We start from the raw sequence: 10,810 nt of genomic DNA on the forward strand, positions 1-10,810 counted from the left end.
ACAACAAGTTTTAAATTTAGCCAATCAATTTGAAACAGGCCCTTAGATGCCAAAACCAGTTAAATTTAAATCTGATAGTTTTAACATCATAGGACCAGTCCTATTGTAAGAACTTGATAAATCATCAAGAGTATAAAAGAAGGGGCAGTTTGGCAAAGACAGGAGAGCTAACTGCCATCTGTCAGAATTAAAAGTCCTCAGCTCTCAAGAGGGAATCATTAACTCTCACAGAATCCTCTAAGTCTTAGAGAAAGAACCATCTGAAGAATAAAGTTACCCACGGCGCAACGAGTTAACATTCCTGACAGAAGACTCAATGGAGAAGGCACAAAGCATTTTGAGAGATACATAACATGGCTGTAATTTCAAGAGGCTAAATTCTGTTTGGTTTTATTTTGTTTTACATAAGTGGGACTTGTTTTATTGGAACAGTATACTATTAGAGTCTTGTTTTATTCGGGATTAGTTATCAGTTAGAAGGGATTTATTTGGTTTGTTAATAGTTCAGTTAATTTGTTCACTGTTGGAGTTAGATAAATAAATTGTTACTTGTAAAGTGAGTGTCAAGGATTCATTTTATTTAACCACTAGAAGTTGCTGAAAGGCAGGTTACACCACTTTTCATACTCCTTTTACAGATTATAGGGAGAGGTGCTCCTCTTGGCATTTCGGTTTTAGTTCTCAGAGTGGGGTATCAACCTTTGCTTTAAACCACAGGAGACACAGCATGCATCTATATCTTCCATTTTATTTAAAATCTCAACAACTTTGATCAAACCATTCCCTAACCTTCTAAATTCCAAAGAATCACTTCTTCCATTCTGAGTAACTAAGTTTAATCCTTATTCTGTTTCTTTTTTGTTGTCTGTTTGCTGTTTATTCATCTCAATGTGCTCTCATTTCAGTGAGACACTGGACCTTGGGCCTTTTAAAGTTCAAGATGTATTTCATTATAAAAAGAGTGAAAGGTATTCTCAGATAGGATAAAAGTCAAAAGACAACAAAGAGCTGTAAAGATACTTGAATAGTCACAGGAACATGGGAACAGAAGTGAACTATTTATCCCCTTCAGTGAATTTCACCAATCGGTTAGATCAGAGCTGATCCCTATCTTAACTCCATTGACCCACCCTGAGTTCCTAAACCTTAGTAACTTGCCATTCAAAAGTCCATCGACTTTTGAAATTTTCAGCTGATGAAGATTCAGCAGATTCTTATGGAATTTCTATGAACTTTGGTGTGATGAAATGTTTCCTGACATTTTTTTCAATTTTAGATCAGGTACACATGTACTGGATTTCTCCCAACAGAGGAAATTGTCATTATCTGCCTTGACAAGTCCTTGAAACATCTCAATTACTTTTTGGACATTTTGGGCTCTAACAATACTCAGTACCTATTGAGCATGTGTATAAGGAACTACATCACGATGAAGTCAGGTCACATGGAGTGGAGACCTAATGAATGAAGGCACCCATGAAGCCCTGCTACATTGTATCTCTGCATATAGTTTATGAGCAATAAATATTAATAGTGTATTTATACACTATACATGTGTGTATGCACATGTATATTTTTCAACTTGTACAAGTTCCTAATAATATTTTGGCAGTCATGATCAGATAAGATGGGACCAATTGCATTTAAAATTGGAACCATCTTCAAAACATTATTGTTCCTTGAGCATTTACACCAGTTCATTTTTCAAAAAAGCACCCATGGGATTGTTGGCTAGTCAGCATTTGCTGCTTGTCCCTAGTTGCCATTGAGAAAGTGGTTGTGAGCTGCTTTCTTGAGCCACTGCAGTCCATTTGGTAGACCCACAGTGCCATTCGGGAGGGAATTCCAGAACTTTGATGCAGTTACATGAAAAAAACAGCAATACATTTCCAAGTCAGGATGGTGAGTGGCTTGGGTGGTGATCTTGTAGACTGTGCTATTCCCATGTATCTATTGCCCTTATACTTCAAGATGGTAGCGGTCATGAATTTGGAAGGTGCTGTTGAAGGACCTTCACTGAACTTCTGAAGTTCCTCTCATAGATGGTACACACTGTTGCTACTTAGCGTCAGTGGTGGAGGAATCTGATGTTTTCAGATGTGATGCCAATCAAGCAGGCTGCACTGTCCCAGATGGTGCCAAGCTTCTTGAATGCTGTTGGAGCTGTACTAATCCAGGCAAGTGGGGAGTACTTGATCACTGTCCTAACTTGTTCATTGTAGATAGCATACATGACTTAGCAGGGTCTGGAAATGAGTCATGTGCTGGAGGATTCCTAGTCTCTGACTTGGTCTTGGAGCCATTGTATTTATATGGCTATTCCAATTCAGTTTCTGGTGTACAGTAACCCAGGATGTTGATAGTGGGAGATTCAGTAATGGTAATGCCATTGAATGACAGGGTGATGATTAGATTGTTTGTTTTTGAAGATGGTCATTGCCTGTCATTTGTGTGGTGTAAATGTTACTTGCCACCATTTAGCAGCTGAAGATGGTTGGGCCCAGGATACTACCCTGACAAACTCCTGGTAAGATGTCCTGGATATTCCAAACTGGTTGAATATGAACAGCAGAGGGATGGGGCTGTTAAGTGGGCATTGACTGTCCTCTGAAGATCCTCAATTAATATCTGGCTGAGGGTGAAAGATAGGGGGATTCCCACCCTGCTCCCTCTTACCCAGTTAGCTGCCGTACTGCCTCAACACTCCCTTCTGGGAAGGGCATGATGAATTCTGCCCCTACGTTATAAGGAGAGACTGAATAGGCTGGGACTTTTTTTCACTGGAGCATAGGAGGTTAAGGGGTGATCTTATAGAGATTTATAAAATCATGTGAGGTATAGATAAGGTGTCTTTTCCCTAAGCAGGGGGATTTCAAGACTAGGGGGCATATTTTTAAGATGGAAGAAGAAAGAATTTAAAAAGACATGAGGAACAATTCTTTTTACACAGAGAGTTGCTCGTGAATGGAATTAACTTCCAGATGCAGTGGTGAATGGGGTACAGTTACAACATTAGAAAAGTACATGAATAAAAAGTGTTTGGAGGGACATGGGCCAAATGCAGGCAGGTGGGACTAGTTTAGTTAGGGAACATGTTCAGCATGGACTAGTTTGACCAACGGATCTGTTTCTATGCTGTATGAGTCTGTGACTCTATGATTCTCTTTGAAATGTCCTCAGAATTTAACCATTTTCGTTCTGACATCATTCTAGCTTACAAAACTGAGAATTATTTTGCAGAAGTAAAACAACAAGAGCCATGAGGTTATGCTGCAGCTCTATAAAATTCTGGTCAGACCACACTTGGGATATTGCATTCAGATCTGTTCACTTCATTATCGGAAAGATTTGGAAGCTTTAGAGAGGGTGCAGAGGAGATTTACCAGGATGCTGCCTGGACTGGAGGGCAGGTCTTATGAGGAAAGGTTGAGGGAGCTAGGGCTTTTTTCATTGGAGCGAAGAAGGATGAGAGGTGACTTGATAGAGGATTACAAGATGATGAGAGGCATAGATAGAGTGGATAGTCAGCAACATTTTCCCAGGGTGGAAATGACAATTACGAGGGGGCATAATTTTAAGGTGATTGGAGAAAGGCATAGGGGAGATGTCAGAGGTAGGTTCTTCACACACAGAGTGGTGGGCGTGTGGAATGCGCTGCCAGCAGTGGTAGTGGAGTCAGATACTTTAGAGATTTTTCAGCAACTCTTGGATAGGCGCATGGAGGATAGTAAAATGTAGGGTATGCAGGGTAGATTGATCTTAGTAGGATAATAGGTCAGCACAATATCGTGGGCTGAAGGACCTGTACTGTGCTGTACTGCTCTATGTTCTATGTTCTAACAGTTCCACCATCTTTTAGAGTGGCCAGTAGATGCTCAAAACCAAATTCATAACTGGTAATTATTGTATGACACTTAAAAAGAAAGGAAAACGCAGATTTGCAAAACAATTTATAGTACATGCCTATCAGTGGATGGAGTATTTGTTTGAAATACAGTTTTGCATGGATATTAGTTTATTCTGTTGCATTATTGTTCAATGGGTATAACTGGATAAGCTGAATGCTTTAATTACCATGGGATGTTTCTAATAAGAAACCACTAATGTGTTATTTATTGGCCTTAATTTATTTTCAACAGGATTAATGTTCCTGAACATTACTAAAGTTAAAATATGTTTTTTTTTGGAATGATTGCTGTGAGGCTTTTGCTTCTGCTGGGAATGAGATGGAAAACCGATTGCAGAGAAAAATAAATCATCTTCTGATTTGGATTTTTAGTTTATCTTGACCTGCTTTGACACTGGCTAATTGAGCTTGAAACCAACCCAAATTGCTCATATTCTTATGTGAAAGTCAATGGCTCAAATGATAACATGGCATCAAGAAAGTATGTTAAACCATGAACATAACTTGACGAATACAAAGCTGTACTTTGAAAAAAAACCTTTAGGAGGGTGAAATAACTCCACAGAGGCCAATATCCTACTGCCAAGTCACCCTTTATTTATATCTGCATGGTAAATGAACTCTGACCAGCTAGCTCAGAGCCTGTGCATGGAGTAGAGAGGATCTCTGAGACTCCCGTTTATATCTGCCAGCCAGGGCTCCCTGATTGGCCTAGGTTAATAACCCCAATGATGGATTGCATACTCAATGGGATTCACCTGGCCTTGTTCTAATCACTGCAGAAGATTTGACCATAAGATTATTAGAAATAGAAACAGGAGTAGGCCATGTGGCCCCTTGAGCCTGTTCTGCCATTCAAAATAATCATATCTGATCCACTGTTCTTCACATCAACATTCCTGTGATGTTTCCATGATGAAGAATCTATCTCAACCTTTAATATACACAAGGACTCTGCTCTAAAAGCTCTCTGTGGCAAGGAGATCCAGAGGATCACAACACTCTCAGTGAAGGAATTCCTCCTCATCTCAGTCTTGAATGGGCAGCCCTTTATTCTGAGACTCTGCCTTATGGTCCTAGACTCTCCCACAAGGGGAAACATCCTCTCAGCATTTATCCTGGCAATCCCCTTAAGAATCCTAGATGTTTCAATGAGATCACCTCTCATTCTTCTAAACTTCAGTGAGTCGGGTCCCAACCTGTTGAGCCTTTGCTTATAATTCAATCTCTCCATACAAGGGATCATCTTCAGGAACCTTAACCAAATTGCCTCCAATGAAATGATATCTTTCCCGAAATAAGGGGATCAAAATGCTCATAGTATTCCAGATGTGGTTTCACCAACACCTTGTACAGTTGCAGTAAAACTCCCTTACTCTTCCACTCCAACCCCCTTGAAATAAGGGCCAACATTCCATTAGCCTTCCTGATTACCTGCTACACCTTTGTGCTAGCTTTCTGTGTTTTGTGCACAAATATTCCCAAGTCCCTTTGTTTTGCTGCTTTCTACAGTTTTTCTCCATTAAAATAATAGTCTGTTCTTTTGTTCCACCACTTCATATTTTCCTGCATTATGCGTCATTTGCCAACATTTTGCCCATTTATGTGAACTCTCAATACGTCTCTGTAATCTAATGTATCCCTCTCACAACCTGCCTTCCCATCTATCTCTGTGTCATCTGCAAATTTGGCTTCAGTACAATTTCTTCCTTCCTCCAAGTGATTAATATATATTGTAAATAACTGTGGTCCTAGCACTGATCACTGTGGAATCCCACTGTTAGTTTGCCAACCTGAAAAAGAGCACCTCATCCATACTCGCTGTTTCCTGCCCATTAGCCAATTCTCTATGCCTGCCAAAATACTGCGCCACTGCTATGCTCTTTGCTAATTACTATATTTTAGGATTTTGCTGGAGAGAGAGGCAGCTTCCTACTTCCTTTGTATTTGCACAAGAGCAAAATGGCCCATTTTCCAATCAACCATTGAATGGCAAGATATGATTTTCACTAGTGAGCAACAAGATGCCTATTTGCAGCATTAGCATGCATTAACAGCTCAGATTTAGTTAACCTAATCTCATTGTTATGCAGTTTCCCATTCTGCCACCCACAGGATAGAAACTAGACAGTGGCAATTCCTGACACAAAAAGCAGAAAGGTTACCTGGTGACCCCAGATTACCACTTGCTCCTCTAGACCTCCATTTTGGGCACCAGTCAATTCCCTCCTAGGGCATGCTCTATAGGGAGGAACTGCACGCACATCCCTTTCCATAGACATTGGTACTGAATACATATCAGCTACATTGTACCCTCATGGCATGTCTCTGAGGTACTTAAAAAAACAATTTTGCACTTTTAGTGATGCACTTTGGAATACACCAACACATTTCATTGGAATTCTCCTGAGAGAATACATTGTACGTAAGGACAGGCACCCTGTAGGAAAAGCCAGACTACATCTCAGGGCTCCTTGCTTGTTCTCATCGTGTTTGTTCAGATACATCTCAGCCTTGCCTCACCTTTCTGTGCCTTGACCACTCAGCAGTGCTTACAGGGTTATGGACTTCTGTCTCGCCTTGTCTCTCAGACTCAAAGCCAGGCATTATGTCCTGGCAGTGTCTGCAGCAAACATACTGCATGGGCTTCAAGAAAATGGCCATGGATTAAATTATAGGAGAATAGTCTCATTCACACCAAGGGAGACACCTTTTATTCACAGGGTCTGGCATAGTGATATCAAATCAAAGGCCTGGGCATGTACAGCCAGGCCCTGCTTGGTCAGGGTTAATGTTCTAACCTTAACCCTCATGCAAATCCTAATCCTAACCCCAGTCTTAACCGTAACCCCAATTTAACACTTAGCTGAATCCTAACACTAACCCACGCCCTAACCATAACTCTAACCCCAATCCTAACCCTAACCCTAACCATCACCCTAATCCTAACCCTCGCCCTAACCATAACCCCAAACCCAATCCTAACCCTAACCATCACCTTAATCCTAACCCTCACCCTAAACATAACCCCAACCCCAACCTGAATCCTAACCCTCACCCTCACCCTAACTCTAACACTAACCCTAAACAATACCCTAATCCTAATCTTAACCCCCGCCCTAATTCTCACTCAAACTCTCACACTAACCCTCATCCTCAATATCACCATAACCCTAAGCGTAACTCTCACGATAACCCTAACACTAATCCCAAACCTAACACAAACCCTCACCCAATCCCTAACTCTACCTCCAACCCTCACACTTACCCTAACACTAGCCCCACCCCTAACCCTAACCAAATCCTATCACTAAACCCACCCTAACTCTCACACTAACCCTAAACTTAAACATCACCCTAACCCTAACCCCAATCCTAATCCTAACCCTCACCCCATTCCAAATCCACACCCTAACCCTAACCTTATCCTAACCCTAATGTTGGTGGGTGGGGAAGGCATGGCGATGTTATCAAAGAGTCACTGCTGCAGGAAGGAAGTTGGGCAACTCAATTGTGGGAATTGGTGGCAGAATGTTGGTTGCAGACAGAGAATGCTTGTGATGGGGAGCATGTAAATGTATGAGGGAGGAAGAAAATAGATGATGGGATAGAATGGATTAAAAGGAGCTAATTGACAGTTAGCACACCTGCCAGGGATGAGGGGACAGTGCATTACCATGTTTAATATGACAACTCAGTATGTCTGGGGCCTTGGGGGTAAAGTGTAGAGATTAATAATGAAATAAACAGGTTTATTGAGAATATGGGGAAGTTCAAAGCCGAAGAGGTTAACAGATAGGGGAATCCAAACAGCAAGTACTCAGTGGAGAAGGAAATAACTATACCCAGAGTGAGCAAAGTAAAAGCAGTTTTCTGTGTGGAGGAGGTTTAGTTGAATATGATCTGAGGCTCTTCAAAGGGAAATAGCATCAAACAGACATGCACACAGCAAAGGTGAATGACATCTGCCAGCACTAAATTGCTGTATGTGAAACATAGGCATTAACTGTTGTCCATGGACTCCATATCCTGACTCCAGGGTACATGGCCATATCATGCAGAATCAGAAATTAATCCCACTAATGGCTCCGATGCACAAGCAGTGCACTGTGTCCAGGAAAGATTGACTGGAGTCACTGAACTTGTGAGCATTTTCAAATATCCTGTAGACTGCACATCATTTCACACCTTGGACCATTAAACATTGTCTGGTGCTAAGAATGGCTCGGGTTTGTATTTTGCATCTTGCAGTTACAAGTAGAAAGATGTGTGATCATGCAGCTGATAACGAATGTACATTTACAAACGTGAGAAAGTATCGATTTGATTTGATTTGATTTATTGTTGTCTCGTGTACCTAAGTCCAACGAAAAGTTTTGTTTTGCATGCAGTGTAGGCCGATCATAACATACAAGGACATACAGATCATAGGGTGATTTAACATACCAAGGCATACAGAATTAGGGCTGCACAGAAGGTATACAAAAGCAAGATCAACATTAGATTTGGTATTAAAAAGGTCCATTCAGCAGTCTATTAACAGCAGGGAAGAAACTATTCTTGAATCTGTTGGTATGTGTATTTAAGCTTTTGTATCTTCTGCCTGAAAGGAAAGGGTTGGAAGAGATTATACCCGGGGTGGGAGGTGTCTCTGATGATGTTGGCTGATTTTCCTTGGCAGCGAGAAGAGTAGATGGAGTCAGTGGATGGGAGGTTCACCAACTTCACCAATGAAGTTTCACCTGGACCATCCAAGTACAGGTATTTTTCTTCCTTTGTTTCCCACAATATCCCAGTGAAGCCCTGGGCTTTGCAGCTGGGTAGAGGCAGCCTGCCATCCAGTTAACAGAGACCCTTGGCCATTGGAGTTTGCTTCAGGAGATGCTGGGCCTGCTTGTGGTTCGAGGGTCCAGCCACGCAGTGTGCGTCCTGAACAGAGGCTGGTAAACTCTCCTCAGCCTGAACTCTCACAGGACTGAAGGCAGTCGGCAGCATCGAGGTAAATGCCCTGTGAGCAGACTTCTGGGTGGCTTGTATGTGGTTCTTCCTCCACTGGTTGTCTACTGACTCTGCTGTCTCTTTGTGAGGAACAGCACTGCGACTGAGGTCAAGGCCCCTCATTATCTTATTGCCTTGCCACTGGTACTGAGCACCATTGCCTATACCCAGCAGACACACCTTGTTCTTGACCTGCCTCTCAGTCAAAGTTGCCAACCTGCCCATGAAAACAGCCTGATGTTGCATACTAGAGACAGCATGGTGCAAAAAACATTAGTGAAATCCTACAATCATTCAGTCAGTTTTCCCAGTGCCTCTGACAAACCAGCCTGCAGCTCTTGTGTCTGCTTGTACTTTTCAATGAAGTTTGGAATTTCCAACAACAAGAGGTCCTTTTCTGGCTGGAACAGAACAGGGGCCTGGTTTCTGGCAGTCTTCAGAGTGCCAGTGACCTGGACATTTCACCGTGTACCAGCTGTGAGATGTGGCAGTACAGTGCAGAGCTCACCAGTAGGTGCTCCTTGAATCTAGCTGAAGTACCTACTGAAGTATCAGAATCAGAGCCAGTGGAAAGTGTAGGAGACAGTCGTGCAAGTGTATCCTTAAAACCATAAGATGGAGGAGGAGAAGTCAGCCATTCAGCCCATTGATTGTGCACAACCATTCAATGAGGACATGGCTAATCTGATAAACCTCAAGTTCACTTTCCTGCTTTGACCCCGGAATCCTTGATTTCACTATTGATTAAAAATCCATTTCAGCCTTAAATATACTTGATGACCCAACTTCTACAGCCCTTTGTTGTAGAGAATTCCACAGATTTACTACTGTCTGAGAGAAGAAATTCCTCCTCAACTCATTACCAGTCCTGTACCATTGGCCAAAGTAGGACATCTGGAGAGAGGAGAGAGGTAAATTGCAACATCCAGCTTGAGGAAAAAAATGCAGTGAATAACAATTTATGAACAGAATACAAAAGCAAAACCTTTGAATTCACTACCCACTGAAAGAAGAAATTCCTCTTTATCTCTAACTTAAATGTACAATCCTTCTATCTCAGATTATGCCCCCGGTCTCCATCAAGAGGAAACAAGCTTTCCTTATCTACACTATCAAGTCTTCCAGGACTCATGTATGTTCCAATAATGTCAGCTCGCTTTCTTTAATGAAAACAGGCCCAACCTACTCATCGCTTCTTCATAACCCAGTCTGTCCTCGGCCATATTTCTGGCTTCTTCCTCAGAAATGGAGGATGAAATGCCCTGTAAGGCTAACTTCCTATCCTACTGGTCGTGCAGATTTCATTTGTACCTGAAGGAGACAAAAGAGAGAATGCATCTGGAGAAAGGGATGAATGTTCTGGCATGTCAACAATACATTCATAGAGGCAGTCATGGCAGGGCTGGGTAAGGACTGGCAATGGATAATACTTCTAACTTGGTTGCTGTGACTTGAAGGTCTCAGTGTCACTACATAAGTGGACATAATCCTCACCATCCAGGACCAGGATCCTTTCCTTGTAGGGGGTGAGGAGCCATATATTGGGCACCCCATCACCTGTTTTAGTTCTCCCTGCTCTATTGTGGTCTTTTTTTTTCTCCTGGAATGAGACAAAACAAGTGATTGAGTGGTGGTGTTCCAAGTGAGGGAGTAAGCAGTGCAGGAACTATGCACGGCTTGTCGTGTTGAAATGAAGTGACAAAAGTTGGAGTAGACAGCGACTCTACTCATTGGAGTTTAGGCGAATGAGAGGTGATCTCATTGAAACACACAGGCTTCTTAAGGGTGTTTTGACAAGGCAAGTGCTGAGAGGGTGATTCCCCTCATGGGAGAGTCTAGGACCAGAGGGCATAGTTTTAGAAGAAAAGAGCACCAATTTAAGACTGAGATGAGGAGAAATTTCTT

The sequence above is a fragment of the Rhincodon typus genome, chromosome 3 (assembly GCF_021869965.1).
Source record: "Rhincodon typus isolate 14 chromosome 3, sRhiTyp1.1, whole genome shotgun sequence".
Lineage (NCBI taxonomy): Eukaryota > Metazoa > Chordata > Chondrichthyes > Orectolobiformes > Rhincodontidae > Rhincodon > Rhincodon typus.